This window comes from Anser cygnoides, chromosome 3 (genome assembly GCF_040182565.1).
Source record: "Anser cygnoides isolate HZ-2024a breed goose chromosome 3, Taihu_goose_T2T_genome, whole genome shotgun sequence".
NCBI classification, from domain to species: Eukaryota; Metazoa; Chordata; class Aves; order Anseriformes; family Anatidae; genus Anser; species Anser cygnoides.
Genome location: NC_089875.1, coordinates 81,951,444 through 81,978,219, shown reverse-complemented (window position 1 = coordinate 81,978,219; position 26,776 = coordinate 81,951,444). Strand labels below are relative to the sequence as shown.

At 33.8% G+C, this 26,776-nt stretch overlaps 1 long non-coding RNA gene across 1 annotated transcript; it reads right to left on the bottom strand.

Moving 5' to 3' along the window:
* On the bottom strand, positions 1 to 26,776 carry LOC136790473 (uncharacterized). The gene is made up of 2 exons (XR_010830458.1): positions 24,810 to 26,776; positions 1 to 2,036 (listed from the first exon to the last, which is right to left on the bottom strand). It is a non-coding gene; the product is annotated as an uncharacterized lncRNA (long non-coding RNA).

Here is a 26,776-nt window from a genome sequence, read left to right as displayed (position 1 = left end):
TCAAATGCAGAAATATTTTCATTAAAAAACGATACATGAAACATCTCACAAATATTCTGCTAATGAAAGGATTTTGGATTTGGAAGCAGAGCCTGAACATTCACATTAACATTTCCCACTACCTCTATCAGGTCAGAAGCTTATGGGTATTTCATGTCCCTTAGGGTACAGTCTTAAAGCTTACAACAAACCTTAAATTATTTGTTTATTATTTAACCAGAGAATAATTACAGTAAGCTTTGTCTATCTAGACTCAAATTCAGCTTTTCCATGTTACCTGTCTCGCTTATTTGTGTGTTTATATGGTTTGTATAAGCTTCTATTTTCCTTGATCTTTTTATTTTATTTAAAAAAAAAAGCCTTCAATTCAGACTCTCAGCCATATTGTAATCATTTTGATCTTCCTGTTTTGCTTCTCCTCATCCCAACATCCTCACATAAACTTGCATCACATAGCAAGGCTATATATTCAGTGTGAGAAAAAGCTTCTGTTCCTGTTTTATTTTTTGTTTTGTTTTGTTTTTCCTTTAAACCTTACCAAAGAGTGTGATCTGGATCAAATTACTATATGAATACAACACAGACACAGGGATGTATACAATGAAGATTAAAAATAAGTCACTAGCCTTACTGTAACTTCCTCAATGTCAAAAACTGTGTCATAAATTCTCTGGGACCGCCTGAACAACACATGAATATTTTAGGCCTTAAGTCAGCCTGGTACCCACCTGTCTATTTGCTGGGCACTGTCTGTCATGTCCTTTATGGTATCACTCCCTCTGTTGTGAGGGAATGGGAGAGGAGGGGTTCTAAATAGCGCAATCTATCTTCCTTTTGTTCAAAGGTGAGATCCCTTGGACACACCATTTCCTGACAATGTACTCTTACCCTATCTGTATGCTGCTGTAGGATGGGTTGTTAGGCATTCTGAAGGGTTGTTAGGCATTCTGAAGGGTTGTTAGGCATTGGAATAGGCTGCCCAGGGAAGTGGTTCAGCCACCATCCCTGGAGGTCTTTAAAAGACGTTTAGATGTTGAGGTTAGTGATATGGTTTAGTGGAGGACTTGTTAGTGTTAGGTCAGAGGTTGGACTAGGTGATCTTGGAGGTCTCTTCCAACCTAGATGATTCTGTGATTCTGTGATTCTGTTTTTGTGCTAATTCTAAAACAAACAAGTTGGCAACACAACATTTTAAATAACCTAAAGTGTCACTATTATATCTGAATAATTTATGTCATGTCCAACTTACTTACTGGCTCCAACTTACAAATGAAGAGATTTGATAAATCTTATTACAAAGGCTTAAGTTTTGTAGTATGCACAGCACACAGAATTTGCAGCCAAGTCAGAAGATAGCAGCAAGAGGCAACTTTAAGACCTTCTTCTGATTCTGCACCACCTTAGAGCTGAAGAGGTATCTGGCATAATTTTGCAACCTCTACAGGATTGCCCAGTAAACCAAAGCTCCATGCATGCGCTTGAGAGTGTGATGTGGCCTTATCCTGACATGCTCTTCCTTTGGCACCATATCTGAAACAGGATTTGGGGGGATTCCTCTCAGAGGGATGGTAAGTGGAGTAACCCTTCACTTGCAGAATCAGGTCTGAGACCTACAGGCCACAGTGGGAAGCTGCTACTGATTAATGTTTTGTGATAATTTTCTAGGCAGAGGTGGGCATATCTAGCATCCATCACAGCTGTAACCATATTTAAGTACTTCTGTAAATAGGCAAAACATATATTTTCTTTGGCTTTTCTGTCTGTAGTAAAGCAGCAATACACTTGGATCCTCTCTATCATCATGTAATCAACTGATGCAAGCATGCTCATTGCAATATTCCTAGCTCTTTTTATTGTTGCTGGTGTTGCTGCTGTTGTCTTTAACATAATTTAGCAATCCTGATGGCTGAGCAGTCAGTCATGGGATGGTTTGTTTGAAAATGCAGTCTTTGGCTGGCAAACGCATGTGCTGATTAGTGTTTGGCTGTATCTTCCTGCCTGCTGCGTGACAAGGAGAACTTGTAGTATCTTGATGCCTGGAGGATGAAAGAAAGGATGCAATTCTCAAGAAACATGCTTTATTGGCTTCCTGTAGGATGTTACTTTACTTTCATTGCCTATTTTCCATGAATTAATAGGCTCAAAAGTTACTAGGGGAGAACTGGCAGGCAGACAAGACATTTGGGGAGCTGTTGATGTTCAGCCTATAGCTGAATGGTAAATGATACCAATGAAAATATCTACTACTGTCTGACAATTATTTGATAATGGATACAATGCTATCTTCAAAGGGCCTATAAACCAGTATGTAACTGCCCAAAGACTTATTACCTAAGAATATGGTGACCTATACAGATATATGATAGACTTTTCCAGCTCTTATTATGCCCCTAAACTATCAGATACTTGCACAAGCAAACATAGAGCCTTTTGAGATTATTTGTGCAAATTAATTCTTGTCTATTTGACTGTCCCTAGGAAAAAGAAGAAAAAAAAAGGAAAAAAAAAAAAAGTAACAGACCTCAAGGGTCTTCTCTCTGAACACCTGCATAGATGTTTTTGTTTTCTGACTGCCCTCATGACTCTTGTTTTGTTGAGTTTGCAATGGCTTAGTTTCAGTAGAAAAGAAGGTAGTAATACTTTCAATGTAAACATGGTCACTACCCATCTTCCCTGATTTTTAAGTCTTACCAATGTGTGTGATCTTATTATATCTGTATTGTTTGCACTACAAAAGCAACTCTAGCTTTGCTACTAGTTTGCTACTACTGTTTACTACTTTATAGGAGAGTGCAGAAACTGCAAATTCAGGAAAAAGCAGTTGGGGAATTTAGGTTTCTCACTTTGTAGGCAGCACACCTCTAACTATCTGTCTCTAAAGGACTATCACTGCTTAGTTAGATTCTACATTCAGGAAAAAGAAAAAAAAGAAGAAAAGAAACCTACCTCAGTAGTCTGAATGCTAAATGAGCAGTGCTGTCTTTATATGCAGTCTAGACTATTCACCAAAGCTCCAGATAGAAGAAGAATGTAATATTTATTCTTGTACATTGATTATCTCATAGTTTCTTTTTAGGTAGCCCATCACTTGTCCTGTATACATTCTTGATTGCCCGACTGTGTTTACGGTAAAAGGAGTCTAGACCCCTACCCCTAATATACACAGCCTGAATTGTCCAGCAGGGGCTGGGTACTCACTGTGGGGGTAATGTGGCATCTACACACTTTGAGCAATCCTGCACTTGATTTGTGAGACCAATGAACACAAATAATTTCTTGGTACAATTTAACATTCTTTTCTTAAATATCTGGCATTATAATTAATTTATCACATAACCTCCCAGATAAGTTAGGCAATAGTAAAAATGCCTTTTTCCCAATTCAATGGAGACATCTTCCCACTACATCATCAGGAAACAACCTATGGTATATTTTTTTTATTTTTTATTTTTTTTCCTTTTAAATAGTGGTTCTTGTTCCTGAACTGGACAATCTACTTTTCTCAGCAGGAAATATTTTCCTCATGCTACAAACTAAGGAGAGGTTTCTGGGTTTAATGCTATATGCGATCTCACTTGCACGTTCAGCCATTTCAAAGGTAGCAAATAACCACATATAGAAACTGAAGAACAACTCTCTTCAGAGTGAAGATTGAATATGCCACACATCTAATGAATGGCTGCCTGTTGCAAGCTGCTGTATCAGTAATACCTACTGTACTGTGTAGTTGATCTTCAGGCCACTGCAGAGCTAAAATGTTCATATAGTATGTCATTATTCCCTCAGTCAATTCTTATATCTTGCTGTGCTTTTATTTCCCTACATTATACTGTGCATTTTGGAAATTCTGCAATACTGCATATCTGAAAAAATATATCTCAATATACTGTTTAAAGTGTGGTTCTCAACCAAGATTTTGAAAATTAAACCCAAAGGAATAGAGTGAACAGAAAGAGATTTTTGGTTTTGCACTGATTGAAAACGGCTGTTGTATAATTCCCATTTCACTCTGTTAAGATATCATCATTTACATTCCTCTTTGTGTCTTTTTTCTTTTCCTTGTGCTTCTTTTCAGAATGAGGAAACAGCATTCCTTTTCCTTATGGGTGTTTTGGGACTAGCTAATGACAAAATATTGTATATTTTGACAGCAAATTACTCATCTCTCACACCAAGAAATCATTTTGTGCCTGTGGCCCTATGTTAACTAATATGAGAAAAGTATCTTAAGCTACATCTCAGATCATCCAAAGGCTTTACTATTTATTAATATTGGTATATCTTATACAATAATGCATGCCATTATATGATTGAATTACTGCTTTAAAATTTCAGAATCTTGTCAAAGTAGTGTATAATTGCTATGTACCCTATCTGACAAATTCTTAAAGTGTTCATAATCTCTTAATGCAGAGAAATATTTTAAGATATCAATAAACTTAGAGTCTTAAGTAAGCTTTCTAAATAGTTTTTAGTCCAGATTTGCTGTTTAAGGTGCTTTTTCCATATTATTACTTGAAATATACAGGGAATTTTGTTCCAGGACGTGGTAAACATTATTCCATTACTTGGCAATCCTAATTCTTAGGAAGAAAAGAAGACTACAAAAGCTAATTCTGAATATGTATAGCTACAATTACTGAAATTCTTTGCCAAAGAAAATGTCACTACTATTGAAAAATTTTAGTGACAGTTTCATAAAACTGATAAATACCTGCACATGTTTTCATAGAAGATGCACAAAAAATATTTTATGTTGGAAGTAAATTGACTTTTAGGATATGAATGACAAAGAAGAACATCATGGCAGCCTAGCGTGAGAAATTCTTCTCCAAGCATGTGAAAAATTGCTGTTGCTTCCTGCCACATGCATTTTACTCATTGCTCTTCAAAAAGAAAATCACTTAGATTATGAGTTTCTGTTTAATAAAAGTATGTCAAATGTGTCCAAAAACTAATATCAGAAAAGGTACAGAGTTATAATATGTTAGCATTTATGTTAGCAGCTTCATATCTGCTAACACAGCTTAAAAGAAAAAGTTTACTTTTTTTTTTTTTAGATTTACTGATGTTAACTTGAAAATGAGTATGTATTTTTTGATCATTAATCTCTGAAATTACAACTAATTTCACTCTCAAATATAGAGTGTTGTTGTTTTTTTCTAAGTTTAGATTGTTTTGTTTTTATTTTTAAAGAAGTAACACCTAAAAATATGAACCTAGAGTAAAATATCAGGAGTAACACGCATTGTAACACCAGTTACAACCAGGACATTCTTTCCTGAATGACTACAAATAGCTAGAAAATAAATGTTTATGTGAGCACAGTCCAACTTGCCACTCTTTGAGGAACTGTTCCTTAGCCAGAATCACAATATGTTCTTGCTTTTCTCCTTTCCGAGCTGTAAGTGCAAACACAGGTAACTACATGAACAACCAGCATTGTTGTGTGTGAACCACGAGGGTCCACAGCTGTTACCTAAAAAAAAAATAAAATCTTTACTCACTGTGCACTTTTGAACAAGTAAAAGGATGATTTAAGATGAGGACAAGATAAGGACTTGGCTTTCAGTGGTAAGCTGGATCCCTTTTCTGAGAAAATATATAAAGTCGTTGGACATATCTTGGTACACTGTGTAAGGCATTCAGCATAATACAGAACTTTGTCTCTGGGAAATGTGAGGCTATATTCTGGTCTCAGATTTTCACACAGAGCTTCAATTTACTCCACTATTAGGTGCATAACAATATTTGCAGAAAGAATTTCTCCCTTAACATCTTCACTATATTCTGTATGTACCAAACTTTTCACCTCACCTCAGTGTAGACTCATTATAGGAGCACTGGTTGGGTTTATCATACTGACATAGAATATTATAAAATTCCTTGCAGCAGAACTCTGGTTAGTGTGAGATTTGTTCTTTTTAATGGATATTTAGAAGTATTAAAATAACATATTTTACATGTTTTACTGGAACCAATTGTAAACATTTTAAATTTAGTATTTTGTTTTTAAATTATACTAGGACTTTGTTATGTAGATATTATTTTTTTATATACAATAAACCTGAACACTGGGGAAAAGAGTTGCATTAAGAAGCAAATCTTGAAAAAAAAACACCAACCAACAAACAAACAAAAAAACACATAATGTAAAGTACACTCTTAGTGAATTCAAAACTAAGCAAAGTAGAAATGACTGATATTCTAATTTATGCAAGAGATAGCATGCAGTCACCTTCCTTTTACTTGCTATAGTCAGACTTTTCATGAAAATTCAGCATTTCAGAAAGCTGTAGAAAAAACAAAAACAGAAACAAAAAACATCCAACAAACCCTCCTAAATGTTATTGCTGCTATTACTGAGCTGTTATTTGTAAGAAAAACAAAACGCTGACATTAACAATGTTTCTCCAAGCACACATTTAATATCCTGCTTTTTCACACTATATTTAAATGAAGCTGACAAAGGTCTTTCTAAATCAAAAAAGGTTTCATTATGTTATATAACAAGACATTTCATATTTCAGATTTTAAAGATCCTTTCCCACATAAGATACTTACATACAGGAAAAAAAATATTTCTAAATGTATATTTTAAATGAGTGTCACACATTATGTACTGAGTCAGTAAAATGATTTTTTTTTAAAAATTTCATTAACAATTATTTTAATCATTGTAATTTATCATCTTGATGCACAAATAATTCCTAGAGTACAGATATAAATAATTATTTTACCTTTATTTGGAAAAAAAAATATTATTTGCAATTTACTTTTACTGTGTTTTCAGTTGGAATTTTCCATTTATTTTTACCATATGTCAGGACAATACCTAGTTTTCCAGAAGAGAAAATAACCACTGTATTTGCAAAGTTATCTAAAATTTTAATAGTTTGCAAAGCACATATCAGTAAGACATTTCTCTTTATGGGGAGTGGCACACATTTCAATTTCAACTTGTGCTTATAAAATTCTCCCTACAGATATTTGATTTCTGTGTTTTATTATATTGTAAAAGAAATTTGTTTTTCAACACTGTGCAGTGTAATTTTAATTTGATAAACAGATAATTGTTAAACATTTTTAACAGATTAATGTAAATCTGTTGTATATATATATATATTTTATGTCTGTACCATTTGCAACACTTAGAGAGAGAAAACTGCCAATTTTTGAAGAAAAAAAATAGGATAGCTTGATTTTATATTTAAAATTAATTCATTGTTTCAGATGACTGAAATGAAACAAATTCAGGGTGAAGTGTCTCATCGCAGATAGAGCTTTTCCTTGGAGGTATTGTTCTCTTTATACTATGGACAGAGAAGAATGAGGGCTAATGTAAAAACGCTTTCCAATTGATGAAGAAGACAATGAGATAGTTTTATGTACTGAGGGATGTGTCTGGAATGTAATGTTATCCACAACCAGACTAAGCCAGATGGCTGTACTTATGCCAGGGGAGTTGCTGGTCAATGGGATCCCAGTTAGCAGAGGACCCAGGGATGGAGAGATGAAGAGGCACAAGGGAAAACTATTTAAAATGTAGTGTTTGAATTTTTCAATCATTCTTTGAACTCCTTTGAATTCTTGACAACAGGGGACTGGCTACAGAATAAGAGAACCAATAGTTCTGTATTGCAAAAGAAACATTAAATCTACTCTAAATTATACACGCTGAGTGGGCATGTGGCAGAAAACATGCATAAGTTACAGCTTGTGTTTAAGATCAGGAGCCAAATTAGTGAGACTACATACTTCCTAAAATATTGAATAGAAGTCATCATTCCAGGAGGCCAGAGTCAAATATATAGAATTTAGATTCACAGTTGGCCTCATTAACACCTGCTGCAACTACTGAAACCTTCGCAATGATTTTAAGAGGTTTCAAATCTGGCTATAGTTGTCTGTCTCATCCTTCAGCAGAAAAGCTTACTGGCATCAATGAAAATCTTCTCTTCCTTACAAATCTTTTTTTTTTTTAAATTTTATTTTATTCTTCTCTTGATCGATGTTTCTGTTGTTCTCTGACTACAGAAAGCGTGTAATAGCCTTCCCCCCCCTCTCCCTCCCCCGCCTAAGGGAAGCTAGTAGTCCAGATTTAAACATTTTAAGGGACTGATTTGTGTAATTAAATGCAAAATAGCGTATTGTAACATTTAGAAGGTGTTTTTAAAACTTTTCTGCACTGGCCTTATTTGTTTTTTATTGATGTCAATGGGAGTCCTACCATCAGTAAGAACAGAAAGAATCTCTTCCTAAAAGCTTTTGAAAACATATCTAGCTATTTTTTCTATATAAGATGAAAAATATATTGAAACAGAATCTTGTTTACAGTAAGGTCTCTTTCTATCAAGCCAACAATATAAATTTTTTAAATTTTTTTTTTAAGTTCAAATATAATTTACAAGTTCTTTAAAGCCTTTCTCCTCCCATTTTCCCCTTTAGATTGTACAGTAAAAGGTAACATAAATGGAAATCTGATCCAAGGGATCTCCATATTTTTAGGTCAATAGAATCTGAAATTACTGCTATGTAAAACTGAGTGCAGAAGTGTCTGAAAATATATGTTTAGGTTTTAGGCTATTCATTTGAGTCACAGAAGCAGGGCAGTTCAGGTGTGCCATTGTGGAGAAAGACCAAGGAGCATAAACATTTCTGTGGACTTCTGCCTGTAGTTATTCCCAGATGAACAGATAAATTCCTGTAATCTAGTTTGTCCTGGCAATCAAAGCAGATGGGAATTGACTAGTTGAGTTCTTGCCTTGCAGCTATAGAAAACGAACAACTGTACTAAACCACCTAAACCTGAGTAGAGTTTCCATACTGATACTGTGTACCGGTGTCAAGAATTCGTAAAGAACTTGACATAACCCTGGTGCTTTATGAGCTAAACCTAATGAGAGGTCAGCTGGGTCTCAGTGACTGTCAAGAGGGCAGTCTGTGAAAAGGCATCAGTGTATTCCCAACTGAAAAGTCTCCTGGAAGGAAAGCTGGCTAGATTAACACCTTATTGAAACTGCACATAGTTGCAGTCCACAAATGAAACTGTATTAATCACAACAAAGCTTTAGTAAAAGATCAACCAGGCTCCACGTGTAACCCTTTTCAGTTAGGCCAAAGAGCAGATGCACATCCTGGGTCTCTGAATGTACCGAATCTTGTTATTATCTTTATGAATACTCAGTGCATCAGGAACACAACAGGGATCCGATTATTTTCCCCAGGAACAATCAAGGGATTAGCAGAATATAGACAGAGATTGAATCTGCATGGAAAATTGTCCATGCTGGGTTCTATTAGAAGGTGCTGCTGTGCAAAATTTGCTACTAATCATGTGGCAAAATTAGAAGAGACTTCAGAAAGAAAAAAATAGTAAACAGAATAATAAAAGTCATTTTAGTTATTAAATTTCAGTATTATAAATTATATGCCATTCATCACTGCCACAAAGTATAAAAAAAAGCCAAAAATCCATATGCTCCACGTACTCTAATTTAATTCTGCATAATGAATTAATGTAATGCAGAATGTTTAAAAATTCAAACAATTGTCAAATTACTATCCATTTTTCCACAGGCAGTATCTAAGTTTTAATACAGAAAACTATTACAGTTAACCTATGCTTATGTTGACTGAAACACAATAAAATTTCAAATGGGTATTATAGACACAACTGCAGTTATCAGCCACTAATGATGCTAAATGATGAATCACTACATTTTTTATAGAACAATCAAAATCCTGTGTTTCCATAATCTTTCTCAGAATACTTTTTATGCCTTCTATTGTTCTTCCAATTAATCAATAACAAAGTGCACTGATATAGTGCACAAAGATATAGGAAATGTTGATACAGACACGACAGGTAATTCTCTATACTTCTAGGAAAGAAATGTTTTCTTGATATTAGTTCTGGTCATTTTCCATCATTTTTCCAAGACAGTGAAGTGACAGTGTCACTTTAGTACAGAAATCTTTTACTACATAAATGCAGACTATGGAAGTAAAATAAAACATTTGTTAATAAAGCTTTGAGGGCCATATTGATCTGTATATTTATCTTCATCTCTCTACTACTCTACTATTAGTGAATCCTCTCCTGAGTTAAAACGTATTATTTACTCAAAAAAAAAAAAAAATCCAAAGTGGGAAAACTCATTTCAGTAAACATCTGTTTAATTACTTCCTTAAATGTCTTATTCTTCATAAAGAAACAATGGGCAGTCTAGTTGTTCGTCATAAAGTAAATTATTTTATAACTAGCATTATCCTGCTCACAACGGAGAAGGGGTTGCAAAGATCTTTCATAGACTGGAAGTAGAAAAATACAACAGTTTAGCACTACAAAAATGATATTGAATAATCCAGAGATGTCTTCAAATACTTGTGTTCGTGGGATTCTATTCTTAGAATATGCCATAATAACCTATAATGGGGCAGCATTTTACCCCCAAATAGTTCAGTTGACATCATGGGGAGATTTTGAGTAATAGTAAGTATAGTTCTGAGTAAATTATTGCTACTGATTTTTATTTTTATTTTTATTTTTTTTCCCCTCAGAATGTCTTTTATGCTAAAGATAGACAAAACCTTTTTACTTCTCCTTAAGCAGAAGTCCTCAGTTCCTGGTGTTCCTCAGACAAAGGCTTTGAGTCCATTGCAGTGCTGTCCCTAAGCTCTTGTCCAATACTCACAGTATAGTTTAGCACACCATTCCCTAGCACACCATTTGCAGGATATAGAGCACCAGTCATATATTTTAACTGCTCAGACCAGTTTCTTGGAACACAGGAAAAAAAAAAAAAAAAAAAAAGATAACCTGCAACATGAATCTTCCCAGTTCAGAGGACTGTTTTTGCACTAGTCTCTAAGACTCGTGACCACAAAAAGTCCTGTTCATATGTTCATATTTGGCTCTTGGCTTCCTTGTTCTCTTCAGTGTCAATTGAGAAACATTCAGCTCTAAACTCCATTGTTTAGAAGTTCCCAGAAAAATCTTCTTTTATATATCTCAAATTAACTAATTAACTCTTGTTCAAACCTGCCTCTATAGGGGGTCCCACTTATTTAGCTGTCTCATTCTTCTGTGGCAGTTATTATAATTAACATACAAGATGATTTCTCTGCACAGTCATTTGTAATAATTTACAACTATTGAACAAAATGCAGACATTAAGACCTCCACCACAACATGAACTTTTCAAAACCTCAGTTAAAACTAATTTGTTTAGTGCTCACCTTTATTTTCCTGTGTCTTTAGATGATCTTCAAATGGACATAATGATCTTCAAATGGACATATACTTGGAAAATATATTCTAATTCATGTAAAAATGTCTGTGAAATGACCCTGGGTGCAATTAACAGTGTTGTTTGTATTTGGTAGCATGGGATGAATTGAAAAAAGTTTAAGAAACTTTGCAAATAAGGAACCATATATGCAACCTATGTTATCTTTCACATTTGTGCTTGAAGATTGAAAGTTAGCAAATATGACACCAATCTTAAAAGCAGTTCCCAGAGAAAACCTGGAAAGCACAACATTTACACCAAACAAAATAATGAAAGACACACTGCCATTGTTGACTCTTGGTCATATTGTATGTTGACTCTAAATATAGTCTGCTAGGAAGACCCAACCATGGGAAGACCTATGAACTACTTGGAATATCTGGAAGATCTATTATCTCCATATTTCTAAATACATGAGCAACACCAAGTAAAGAAAAACTTCTAACAGGAAAATTGTTAGAAGCTGAATGAGTATTACCATTATAGATGCTTGTCCTATTCTTATCCATCTCTAGATGGCATGGTGATTTGTGGCTTCTACCATATTTGATTTCTTAGGTCCTTTTATAGTTCTTCATTGTAAAATTTACAATGATTTTTGGATTTGGATTTGGATTTTTTACTCTGATTTTTGGAAGAGTTAAGGCAAATTACTGGAGCTTGTGAGTTCAGTCAGCTTGGAGAGAAGGATATGAAATTGGTAACCATCTTCAAAAGAGGGATTGGTATTCCCATGGTGGATATGACAGTCCTATATGACATTTCCAGGCTGCCTAGTTTAGCCTAGTATATTATCTACTCCACTGTCTTTGTATTTCTCTCTCTCTCTCTCTCTTTCTCCCTCCATATATATATGCATATATATATACATATATATACACACACAAATGAACATGTCTGAGGCAAAGATTTGATTTTTCTTGAATCCTTCTTTATTCTCCTATGAGTTTTCCTTATGGGAGTCAAGCACATTGCACTTACCTTATTATTTCATTTGAAATAACCTGAACTGGATTTATGTACACCTTGAAACATATTCTACTTGTTCTCTCAACACTGCTGGATAGACATAATATAGCAGTGTGCTTCAGGGAGGCAAATGACTTAAGTTGTGAATAAAACAGATTATATTAACCCAGGGGCACAGCAAAGAGTGTTGTTTTAATTACTACAGAAACGAGTATATAGAAATGATTTACAGAAGGCAATGGTAAGGCTGCTAACACAAGGTGGTGCTATTTACTTTTTACATAATAGATGTTCAAAGCTCTGTGCTGCCTGCTGGCATTCGCCATTTTCCCCATCAACTTTACAGGGCTTTGGACTAAGTGGGAGGTGCAATTGAGTCCATACTTCTCCTTATGTACCTGTTCTAAAGATGACGGGACATTTCCTTGGCAACAGCTACCTGAGTTCAGCTTGACTGGAAGGTATGTTAATTTGTCCTTGTCATCTCTTGAAGGCAAGACAGCAGTGTTAGGTGTTTTGCTGTACCAAGTACCACAGGGAAATCCAGCACTACAAGAAATGACATACTTGGCTGTTTCTGGATAGGAGGAGGTTAGGAGCCAAAGCAGCAAATACTTACTCTGTACTATTCCCCAGATTAAAGAACTGCCTTAGAAGGATTTAGGATACCAGGTGGCATGGTAGACAGATGATACTTTGCTTTTTCACCAGCTTGCTCCATGAAATTGCATTGTGCTTTCACAGTTGTAATTAGCCAAGGTCATTATCAAGCGTGGAATAATAGCTTCTATTCAGCTGGGTGAATCCCTTTGAATTTCTCCATGGATGGTAGATCTCCCACTGCAACTACTTTGTTGAAAAACTCAGGGAATAGTTGTCCAAAGAAAAATCATAAGATTACTGTGAATGTTGCTTGAAAGGGAATAGGATGTTGGTAATAAGTGATGACTTCACTGAAATTTAAGTGTAATGAAATCACTGCATTCATCAATTGGATCCATTCAGCATGTCATATTAAGACATTGTCAGAGTAAGATTTATCTCTGCTTATTGATTCACAAAAACAAGAATAACTATTTCATTTCTTCCAGAATGAACTCAAGAATTCAAGAAAAAATATTTAAATTCAGGATTTTTTTTTTTTGAATTCCAAATTAAAAACAGGAACAAAACAGCAAAAATATATAAGTATATATATCTTCTAATTTAATAAGCCTGAATTCAATCAGATCAAATTTAAAAAAAAAAAAAAGCAAGTAAAATGAGAGGGATGTTTCTTCCTTATGAACTGCTTTTAATACCCAATTCTTTATCTGATTTTTTTACCTTATACCAGATGATAGATGACTAGTTTAGTGGCTAAGGAGCAGTAAAAAGCAAAGAAGTTCATAATGTTCTTCATAATGATCATAAGATCTTCTTCATTCATTGAATATTTCACTATTGGTATAAAGAAATTCATAGCTAATTAATTAATAATTGATTGAGCAAAAAAAGATTAATGGAAATATTTTTAACCTTACATATAGGAACTTGAGATCTTGATAATATTATTTTCTTTTTGCTAAAAATATACTTGAGGAAAGAAAAAAAATAAAAAAAAAATCCAAAATATTTGCAGGAAATAATACTATTTTTGATTCTGATTGAAATCAAAATTAGGTAAGTTTCATACTGTATGAAATCATACAATATATTTTATACTGTGTGTTAGTTTCTTATGCAAATCTTTCTTCTTTTGTATGTTCGTTATGAATAGATAAAATAAAACACTGCATGATAGTTACTTTATCAAGGGTTCATGTACCAGGACAGTAAGTTCTAACTGATAAGCAAAAATGTTTTTGAAGGAAAAATGAAAGTATGATGATCGGAAGAAATCATATAATTTTTGACATTTTGGAGAGAACAGCAAATAAGGTTCTGGAGCCCTTTCACCTCCCGCTACTATCTTTGAAAGCTCTGTTTTTTCAGACTTCACCTACCTGGTATCTCACTGGTAAGTCCTTAAGTTTAGCAGCAGTCTGTGCTTTCTGCTTCTCTTCATTAGCCTCAATTTATGCAGTCAGCTTTTCTTCTACTGTTTTGCTGAAATAGTTGTTTTTCTAAATTGTTTTGTCAAGCAGTCCCTATTTGCTCAGCTGCTTGTTTCTAGACCTTCACTTTGCAAGACATTTCTTTTACAGCTACCAGTTCTCTCTTCCCCCTCCCCCCCGTTCTTCAATCTTTCTTTTGAAAAATTTCCAAGTAATTTCTTCTTCTGAAAAGAGAAGTGCTGGAATTTTAGGATTTAATTTTTCAGCATGAATTGTTCAGTTCAAATAATTTCCCAGAAATAAACTTGTTGATTTTTCATTCTTGATAGTATTAGTAATTTGAAATTATTTCAAATAGAAAGCCCCACTGAGTTTAATCAGACATTAAAAAAACCTCTAATCTAGAAAGGAATCAAAAAATGCACTTTTTTTTTTTTTTAAATCACTTGTTTAAAGGGGAGTTATGACAGAGTTGCTGCAAGTAATTCCAACTTCCCATTTATTTTCAAGAAGTTAACAGACTAAAAAAATAAAACAAATGGATATGGGAACCATAGCCTACATGTGTGCTGTTATACTTGATGGATTTAAATAAACCACATGATTTAAGGTCTTTTTGTTAATCTCTGCAATATGAGCATCTCTAGTTGGAGTATAATGGAACAATCAGTAGCTAATGTATTTTCAAGAACAAAAAGTTCATATTTGTTGTATTTTTTGTCTCATTTTAATAGCCTGCTATTTTAATTTGTTTATTATTCAACAATTGAAATTTCTGTATAAGAAAGTCATACAGCTAAGAATCATTTTAGGTATCTTTCTTATATACCAAGTGGCAATTCAATAACAATTTACATCTTTAATCAATGTGCTTGTCTCTTCAAGTGTATGATTACGTTGGTTTGCAAAGGGTAACTACTGAAGGAATATGTTGAAGGAATTTAATTATATTTAAACAAGTTGCTTCCAATCTTCAGGTATTATGAAATTAAGAAGGAATGATCATTAATCTCAATGGAGCTATAACTAAAACTGGTGGTGGACTAAGACAAAGCCTACCAAATAGCAGCTGTAACAAAATTTAATACCAAAATATTCCATATTTCACTTGGAAAGATGCATGACCTTGTCTTACTTATACAACAAGTTTTACATTTGTTTCTGCTTGTTCATTTGCTTCTGGTGAAGGTAACTTAGAGCAGAAGTGCAATTGGCTTACTATACCTGGAGTGCCTAAAGCCAGTGATTGTGTAATATCCCTTGATTAACAAATTTGTCTCACCTACTGTTCAAGGTTGGTAATAAATGTAAGAAATAAATGGAAAGATTGATTTCCCCTAGAGGATAATTGTATCATCCATGACAAAACAATTCATAAATAAAATCAACATATTGCATAAGACTTTCCAGATGTTATATTTCTGTGTGACAAGTTTTGAAGGATGAAGCACAGTGTCCTCCCCAGTGTGGCTGGCCAATTACTTTTGTCAGTTTCTTGTGTACAGACAGTGTGGTTTGATAACTGTAGAAAATGTAGATATTTTGGGGGGAAATCTCTGAAAATGAAACTGTGTTTTTAATCTGGGGTGTGGATCACATCTCACAGCGCTTGTACTACTTGTTGTCAGTGCCGTACAGTAAGACTACGTAAAACAAATAATTCTTCTCCAACTTCTTTTTTTTTTTCCTTTTTTTGTTTATAGAAGTCTTAGCCTGCTGCAAGCTAACCTAAACTATAGCTTTATGTACGTTAATTAGTGTTTTCTTCTTTCTATAAAATTTAGGAGAAGTCTTTAAGTGACTTCTGAAACATCAATAAACAATGTGAATTGCAATCCATTGAGTAAAATATAATTCTGATTTGAACTCTCCCCTTCAGTCCCTTAAACCCCTTCTTTCCTAAAGGTTAGAGGTTCAGATTTGTTTCCCTGACTCCAAGGAGATTCAAGAGATCCTCGCAAGTTGTAGAAAGGAAGCAAGCTCTTATCTCAGTGAGTATCCTAATTATGTCCGGGAGGCAATAAAGTTGAAGTGATTTACCTTTTCCGTAAGGTAGGCATTGGACAAGCATGGGACAGCCTTCTCTGAAAAACTTTATAACTCATACCTGTTAAAAACCACTCTTCCATCAGTTAAATCAATACAACCCTACAAACTAAAAACAATTACACATTTTTACATTCTTCAAGTTGCATTCCACTCATGTTGGGTGTGATGCCTTTTCAGTATCCATGAGATAAAATTGTGATTTTTTCCACGAACGGAAAGATTGTATGGACAAAACTGGCCAAATACATTTCTGCAAAATTCCATGATGCGTGTGACAATTTTTTTGTCTATCTGTGTTTTACCTGGAGCACTAGTGAGGAGAGAGGCCATGCCTACTTCTTGTCTTGTAGAGTTCCAAACATTTCAATAATCTGGACTGTTGTCATTTATTTTAACTGTTCTTGGACAGATTGTTCAAAATGTCTTTAGATAAATTAGAAATAAAAATATATTTTCTTCCTTGAATGTGACATTTTAGTAAACCACTACTAAATTATTGACTTTGAACACTGGATCTGTTATAATTATACTGACAGAAGTTACATTTAGTTGGGGTGAAAAAAAAAAAAAATCCCAAACCATTCCTGTGCAGGCAGTTCTTAGAAGACAAAACATCTCAAAAAACATTTAACCACACTATCTATACACCAGGAAATAGAATAAAATGTTGCCCTTGATCTGGAGCCATACCACATTGTAGAGATTATAGGCTCTCAGGGTTTTTAGGATACATTATTCCTTCCCTACCAAAATACCCTTTTATGCTATTGCTGTTTTTTATTTATGATAACTTATTGATCAAAGCAAGGAATGTCTTCAGAGAAACAAAGAGTCTTGCAAGGAGCTAAATCAACTGCATATCTTTCACTCACAGCACACAGACCTTTCTTTGATTCTGCGATGGGGAGAGAGCATACATATTCAAAACACTGCTTCTGGACCTGCTATCATCATCACTACCACCACAAGCACTAAATAGGGACTTTGGCAGCAAAAGCAAATTCTGGTCCAGGCTGCATATTTCCCTCAAATTCACACAGCTGAGAATATTTAAAACTGGATCAAAAAGTGAGGGATATTGGGCTTATTCACATCTGTTGTTTCATCCATTATTGTTACTTGATCATGCTGCTTTCTGATAGTCTCTGGCAGGCATCAGATATTTATGGTATGGTAACATCCAGGCTGGTTAGAACAAACACGAATAACATGCATATAGAAATAACAACTGCACGAAACCCTTATAACACAGGAAATTATGTTCAATTAAATGCAGCATTAAACAGGTGGAAGATTTTCTGGTGAATTATCAGAGATTCAATATCTTGGACAGGATTCACCATTATATTGGAGAAATATTTGCCTTTTTGGGTTTCTTTGTGGAATAGATTGACTCATCGCTTTCATATGTTGGTAAAGTCAACATTGCAGTATGATGCCCAGTGAGGTGCCTCACAATGGCTTAAATTGAATGGCCCACTTAATCACCTTGTAGTGGTTAAAAAAAAAAAGAAAAAAGAAAAAAGAAAAAAGAAAAAAAAAAGCTTTGAATATCATAGAAGCCATAGTAGTGAACATGAAAAAGACTTTGTTGAAATTAGGTCTCTATCCAGCATATAAATCATAGAATCATAGAAACATAGAATGGCTTGGGCTGGAAGGGACCGTAAAGATCATCTATTTCCAACCCCCTTGCCATGGGAAGGGATGCCACCCGCTAGATCAGGCTGCCCAGGGCCTCATCCAATCTGAGTTTGAACACCTCTAGGAGTGGGGCATCCACAACTTCTATGGGGGGAAAAAAAATTCTAAACCAATAAATAGTCTGTACCAATCCACTTTGTAGATAATACCTGAATATCAAATTACACATTTCTGCAATGTAAGAAAAAAGAAAACAACAAAATTTGTTTGTAATGAAAAAAGAAAAAATCTGTTTGTAATGAAAAAGACTAGAAAATTTACTTAAATTTTTGTTTGATTTGAAATTAAATTCTTATTATGGGATAAGACCATAGACCTGAATTCTCACTATTTTCTTTAAAACCAACTGGAAATATTAGTTTTTTGCAGAAAGAAGACATTTATGCTCAGATTATTATTATTTTTAAAGCTTTTATTCCAATTTGAAATTATTTTAGATATCTAATCTGTTTATCTTTCCTGTGTAGTGTGTATTCAATGAAGAAAGGTGGACATTTCTAGTGGGTTATTCATTCTTCCTACTTTAAATGTCAGAGTGTAAATTGTTCCAGAGATTTTTAGATTCCTTCTTCAACTACTAAAGAAATTTGGACAACATAGTTCCATTTCACAAGTAACTTTTTAAAGTCAGAATAAACAAAACCTTCTTTTCTCCTTTTTTATTTTATATTTTATTTTATTTTATTTTATTTTATTTTATTTTATTTTATTTTATTTTATTTTATTTTATTTTATTTGTTTGTTTTGTTTTATTTTATTTATTTATTTTATTTTATTTTATTTATTTATTTATTTATTTTCTGGAATATCTAAAGTTTATGATTATAATCTCAGGCATACTTTATGTTTCCAGCTACAGCCTTACATATGAATATTAATATTTTCTCACTCTTCAGCTTAAAATGTGCTCAGTGATACATGTACCCTGACATTAATTAACTTGGCTTGCTGTGATCCTGTCAAGTTGGAATTAAATGAAGAACATACTCAAATAGGACACATATGAGTTTCATCTGTAAATAGATCCTCCTGCTATAAGTGGAGAGCTTGTATTTGCACATATGTGATTCTTCCTGTAAGGAGAACTACTGCTTTTGGTGTAAAGAACTTTCTATTTCAGAGTAGGTTTTATAATTTACCTACACAGACAAGCTCTCTGACAATGTATATATGGTATTTTAAACACAGAGGTGTTCCTGATGTGTATTCAGGACTATAAATGTCTATTTATTTTAAAAGCGAGCAAGATTTCAATTTTTTTTAACCTTGGCAGTACTCAATACCTGTCACATTTCAGAAAAGATAGTTCTGACCACAAATCATGAATTTCCAAGTCCTACCTTCTAGGAAAGTATCTTAAAGATGGTTTCAAAGGTACTTTGAAAGTGTGGTATTAAGATATCGCAGTAAAGAAGGTGGCCAGCAGAAAATGTATTACTCACGGTGGTGTTGAGGAAAGAGTCAACTCAACTTGGCTTCACATTTCAAGATGAATTGCAATAATTTAACTTAGAGAAAAATATATATCTGCTTGTGAACTCAGCAAATCTAGGTTGGCTCCAAGATAGAAATATGAAATCATATACTGCCATTTTCCAGGTACATTTCACAGCAGAAAAAACTACAAGTTATTGATTGGATAAATACTTCAAACCTGAGAAACAGTGGTAACAATAATACAAATTTAGCGTAGGGTATGTACATTTAAATCTCATAAACTTTCAAGATCAGCAAAAATTTAATAAAGTTAACAGAGAAAGATCATTTAATAAAGTACTTAGATAACTCCTAGACTGTGATCCACTTTTTCTCCTCCTTACTGGTTTCCCTGAAATAGACAAGTGAATCAAGCAGCATGGCCACTAATAGTCTTCAAGATGTTCAGTATTTTCTAATCCAGCAGATTATGATTATGACCACACTTCTGTTCTCATGATTATACATGGCAGATTAAATTTGATATTTTGGCATGATTTGAAAGTGTCTGTAAAAAGTACTACATTTATGTGGACCCTAACAAGAAAACTGTCCCATGTAGTTGGTCTAAAATGAGCAATTTTGATACCAGACAGGATAGCTGACCAGCAATAAACTTCGGTAAAAATTAAACTTTCACTGCGAGCTATCGTCAGGATGTTATTCTATCTTCCTGCTATAAGAAGAGGTGAGACTGATGTGCTGAAAGGCCCCAGGACAAACCAGAGAAGGAAGAGGCTGTATCAGGGCAGCCCAGAACTGATCTGAGTCAGAGGATTCCTCACCAGCTGGGCTTCAATGGAGCTCTAACTGTAAAGTCTACTTTTCCTTTACAGCTCACTCCTTCCTGCAGAAATTCAATAATGATGATGACAATGCAACTATTGTCTTGTATTGGAGTGAATCCCATTCAAAAGAAGTGCTCCCATAACAGCATGTGTAACAATATGGACCTGCCTTTAAAATCCAAATAAACCAGATAGAGACTTGGAGCTTGATTTTCTGTGGACAGAAGATTCCAAATTAAATCACTGGTTAAAAAATGTGCAAGTCACTCTGTTTGGATACCTTCAAACTGAGGGGGAAATTAAATGGCAAATTTTTATTATATTCTGTTTTACTTAGTGCAACAAGAAAACCTTTCTGAAAACAAGTATTTTGATTCAGTTTACATTTTCCTCTAAAATGATCACAGGTGCATTCATGAAATTCAGATCTACGAAGTAAGATTTTCTGTTTTTTTACTCTTAATAAAAGCCTAGTCTGAATATTTTCTGTTGTGTCAGCAGTCTCAGCAAAAAGTTGTTTGTACTTGAATATGTTCATACACTTATGCAAATCCATGTATATATATAAATATATATATATTCATATATATATAAATTTACAGAATATACAGAGAGGGAGAGAGACAGATTTGTTCAGCTGAATGCCTATCTGTCTTTCAGTTGGTGATATGACAGTATTGCTATTTAAACTTTTACAGCCAAAGGCCAAAAACTTTTCTCATGGACTTTAGACAGATGTACAGCCTGATTACTGAAGGACTTCAGAAAGAGAGTACAGGATAAAAGTATGTCAGAAAGGAAAAAAATAGATAAGGGGCTAGAAACTTGTCAGATCCTACACATTTGAAATTTGCTTTATCACAGTCTTTAAGAGCTTATTTAAAGCCCGAATGCACTAAGAAACTCAGCAGCAATGATCAAAGAACAAAATATTTCCCCAATATTAATGACTAGCTTAAATCTCTGTACCTTGGGCAATGAATGTCTTCTAAAAGATCATTAATCCCTCCAAAACACCCTGTCCTGAGGACATTAAGAACTGAAATTTGGAAAAATAAAATAAAATATGCAAATAGATTTTCCTTTTTGGACTATAGAATTTAATTGGTATGTACAGAACAAGTCTCAAAAATTATTGCCTTATTGCTCATTCACATCAGATCAAGGAAATTTCCAAATGACCAGATATCAGATTGACAGAATTATCTCTCAAACTTCTATTCACCTTATAACAGCTAATATATACTTGCAAATATGATGTTAAAAATAACAAAATTATCAAAAAAAAAATCAATTATCAAACATACTAAAGCTAAGTAGGCATTTTAGGTTTAACATCGGAATTGAAAGTAGATTATAGGAACACCTTTCCAAGCTTTTGAAAAGTTAGATGTGTCACTCATTAATGAAGCTGAGTAGAAATAGACAACATGTTACTGAGAGACAATTTTGCACTCTAGTCTTATCTTGTACTTGCTTTAAATATTTAATTTATTAGAATTATAATGCAAGTAATTGAGGTTTGAAGCTTTTATTTGCCCATGCTGAAGTATGCTGAACCTGTTTATTTCTCTCCATCAGCTATAAGGAGGAACTAGGAACTTCAAACCTAGTCTGAAGTATTCCTAAGTAAGATGACATCCACCTCTGAGTTGAAGGGCCTAGGCTTAAACTAACATTCCTGAAACATTATTATTATTATTAATTTTTTTTAAGTTATGGAAGAAATGAGTTTCTTATTCACATGACAATTTTCATTGACTATAAGGGAAAATGAGGATGAATAGATCCTAAAGCAATGTGATGTTTCAAAAGGATGACGTGAAAGTAGAAGAATGGAGGCATGGAAAGTACTTCCTAAAGGCAGTACAAAGTACAAAGGATCTTATGACCTTTGGATCTGAGTTGAAATTCTGTGGGTATTTTTCTTTGCATATTGGAAAAGCTTTGATCAAAACAATCTTCATATAAAACTGGAAACTGGAAATTGTGTTCTATTGCTGCAGTTTGTTTCAGATGAAGAGAAAGAAAACAAAGTGGTTAAGGGCAGTAACTATTTTAACATTTTTCAATTCATATTTTATTTACTATTTACAATAACTTTCTGTATTTTATAGCTATATTAATGCAACAGAAAATAACACAGAATAAAAGTGGTTTTGAAACATTGTCAAATTTTTTACTATTCTGCCCCTATAACTATAGTTATTCATGCTGGTATAAGTTCATTATTTTGCATGTGTCTGTACAGATGCATAAGAGTTAGGTGAATTCTCAGTTTCCTGGCTATTTTAGAAATATTTTGCTTGAAATGGCAGAAGATCAATATATAAAAATATTGCAGATATCAGATTTTTTAAAATAAATTTTATACACATTTAAAAAAACTGAAAACTAGTTCAAACACGAATTTTAACTTAGTAAATACTTTATTTTGAATAAAATACATCATTCAATATTTTTTCTCTATATTTATGACTATTGGCTAATCCTTTGCTTTCATTTAAATTTCTGCAAAAATCATTCAGCTGTGTGTGTGTGTGGTGTGTGTGTGTGTGTGTGTGTGTGTGTGTGTACTCCACTGTAAGATTTTGGTGTAAGCATGATGAATGTATCATGTGGAAGTTCCTGTTGCAAGCTTGGACATCTGCTTCTTTATACGGCAAAATTTCCAACATGCAGATCACTGAATGAGGAAGAATGTGTGTAGTTAGATCAAAGAAACTCAGTGGATATGTACTAGGATGACAGATAAGTGTCATATGCTTCTCATTGCTTGTGTACTTTGTCAATGGGAGGTTATTTCTGCAGAATATGTTTTCGTTGACTGTTTTTTCCTCATAGGTTCCTCTTACTGTCCTGATGATATTTTTACCCCCAGTAATTTATTTCCTATGTGGTAATGCAGTGCTATTTCAAATCTGATAGACCTAAAGAGATATAGTGTACTTAAGCTTGTGGATCTTATTTTCAGAGATGTGAATAAAAACTTCCAGAACAAATGTCTAGGAAAATGTACTATCACGGAATCTTATTAATGAATTATATATATATATATGCGTGTGTATATATATATATATATATATTTGGTATTTGGTAATCTGCATACTTGCAATCATCCCAGAAAGGCTGTTATGGTAATAAAACTCACAGTCTATTCATGCATTTTATGTGGGTATGTCCTGGGTGTGTTTGTATATACATGTGTATACATACATGGCTTTACTTGTTACTTGTTTCTGAAAGTTAGTGCTGAGAATTATCAGGAGTGGTGTTTTAGTGACTCATTCACATCAGGTCAAGGAATTTTCTTTTCCAAATCCTACAACAATCTTATATATCTTCAACATCTTTATTTACCTTCCACAGTTGGACAATGTCTTGAAAATTAAATGTTACTTCAATTAACTGCCAGTATTCAAATATTGTCTGCAATATATATAAAAAATTGTAGAACATCTGACATATTCTTTGGCAGACATTTAGAACCAAGTCAACAAATTTCAGGAATGATCAATGTTGGTCTTACGTGTCAAGAAAGTAATAGCTGTCAAAGCCTGAAATGATGAATAGGCAGGAAGACAACAGTCTACTGAGACCCCAGTATACAGAAAGATGCAGAGATCTGATGGGTGATATCTAAATACAACATAGTCATGTAGCTAATTGGAGAAGGCAACAAAGCCTATGGCAGTGTTGTGAAAAAAAATAAAAAAATCATAAAACTTCCACTGTATATCAACAGCCTGAACATAGGAAGGAAGAGACTGTGAATTCATTATCTGATGATGGAAGTGGCCTCCAGAGGTCACTTATACCAATCTAAAATTCAAAGACAGGTTTAATCAGAGCAGGTGGTTGAGGGCTGCATCCTGTTGGGTTTTGAACACCTCCAAAGACATAGATCTCACTACCTTTCTAGGCAGCCTGCCATAGGATTTGACCACTTGTGATTAAAAAGTAAAACTATACAACTAACTAACTAACTAAATCTAATATCTAACTGAACCTCCCATGTTCCAGAAAATAACAATTTTCATGTCACTTAGCTTGCATAGCTTTCATTCTACAATATTTTGTGGTCTTTATTTTTTATTATTATTTTTTTTTAGAAAACCATGCACTGATGTTGTGATATATGTGGCTCCACTGAATTGTAGTATGTCCCTCTCATACTAACAGAGATATGTGAATACAACATTATAAATAGGAAATGCATTGATTCCCTTATCACTAAGGCATCTAGACATTTATCTAGCAATCTGCTTTGACCTTGCAACAACATTTGAGTATACTATGAGTGTCATCAGAGTGGTTTTCTCAACATTAAGGGCTTTCTAATCCGCTTTCTAGGCAGAGTTTTAGATTCTATACGTTAAGTAATAGGTTATAATTTCATTTTTAATTAAATAAACATTATTTTAACAAATTAAATGATTCTACTCTAAAGAAAAAAAATAAATAAAGTTTCTATAATGTTAAAGCAAACTTACCAATATGTACGTTTAGGTTACAGCAAGCCTTTTTTCCAGTTTCTTCAAGTTTATTATTCGCTTTGGGAAATATTTTTTCTTCAGCAAATCACTCCAGGTGCAGCCCTCTGTAGCCATTTGATCCATGGAAACACAGGATTCTACACTGAATCCTCCCAAATCTGTGGAAAAAGTTATTTCTCAGCCTGTAATGTGCAGATCAACAGCTGAAATTTTGGACCTATTCCCTGACTACCTCTTGTCTTTCCCTGCCTATTCAAGGTGCAGTGTAGCCACATTAAACTCAAAGTATATGTAGCCTGCACCAAAGAATAATGTTTTTTATTTGCCATTTACATTAACATAAAAGAAATACATTCATAATCCTGATCATTAATATTTTTTGGAACTACATATCACATAGTAATCAATGAAAAATTGTTAAAAATCTCTAATATTTTTGTTACAGATAATGTTTATCATGTTTTACAGAAAGACTTTGGAACGTAAAGAATGTTAACATTTTACCTAAGAATATTATGATGCAGCACATTTCCATACCATTTGTCTGAGATGTGGAAAACAAAACAAAAATGAGATCTTTCAGCCTCCTCTCTTCCAAATTTAGGTAATTTAGTAGATGAAGAAAAATAAATTTGAATTTTAGGCACACACACACTCAGACACATCTAAAGATGTATAAATATGACTACATATATACATAGTCATACATATGTACGAGTATGTGTATTAAAAGCTTTATTTGACTCAATTCCTGTATATGTATTTGTTGGTGTATAGCATTCATAGTGAGACTATGAGAGTGAGTGTACACATTCCCTCATATTTCCATACATAATTAATTTTCAGTTTTCTGGCTTCTGAATTTAGAGAACTACATGTGCTATAATGCCAACTGTGAGTCACTTCATTAGAAATAAATGTTTAATATAAATAACCGGTTGAACAATTGTATTTAATAGAATACATCTTATAAAAAAAAAAAAAAAAGATAACAAGGAGCAATGATCCTTCCACATGTTTCGGAATATTCATTTTTTAAAACTTTTCTTTGTAAACAGAAATCTAATCAAAGCCAGTACTGAAGAAACAAGTCATCTTTTGTTGTGGCCTTGAACTTTGACTCAATCAACCCAAGTATGTAGTCATCTGGTGAACATATGGGCATTGTTCTTCCTATAGATAAATGCAGTCCAAATCCACCCCCCCCTTTTTTTTTTTTTCTTTTTTTTTCCTTTTTGTGTGTGTGTGTGTGTGTGATGTTTTAGGACTACCAGCCAGACAATACACTGGCTTGATTCCCCTCCCTGGACTTAGTCAGGTGGTGGGGGATATATTACCTCTGAGACTGTCACTTGAATTTATGCAATGGATTTTTTTAGTCTCATGGCTAGGTGTTGGGTAAACATACACAGACAGCAACGCAGTGCGGAAGACTCTAACCTTAAGACCTTGCCAATTCCAGAATCAAGTTTTTCTTGAGATGATCAGAAAAGTTGTACTGGTGCTATTTCTTCCGCATCTATGTTAAAGATTGTTCTGTAAAGAGTTAGAAATATGAAGCAGTGTGAACCATTAAAATAGGCAGCAATTGGTGTATTGCTGGTTTTTATTTTACATTCTTAGCGAGCCAAATTTAGGTATAACTTAAACTGACTGTGCCTGTTATCTTCCATTCATATTTATTTTTTAGTGTAGTGGATAAATTCCTTATTTGCTACTCTACATAACCTATCGTGAATTAAAGGACAAAGGCAGTCTTGTCTCGGCAAAAAAAAAAAAAAGTGGATAAAATTAGCCAGTGAATATCCAGCACCCGAAGGAAGAATTCATGCAGCACAGAAACAGACAAAGCACCATTTGCATTCTTTTCTCATCAAGCGCAAATGTGTGGAACCAAACTCAGAAGTGTTATTGGTTACACACCAGTAATTCACACGAAGTCTGAGTGTAAATGGGCTAATGGA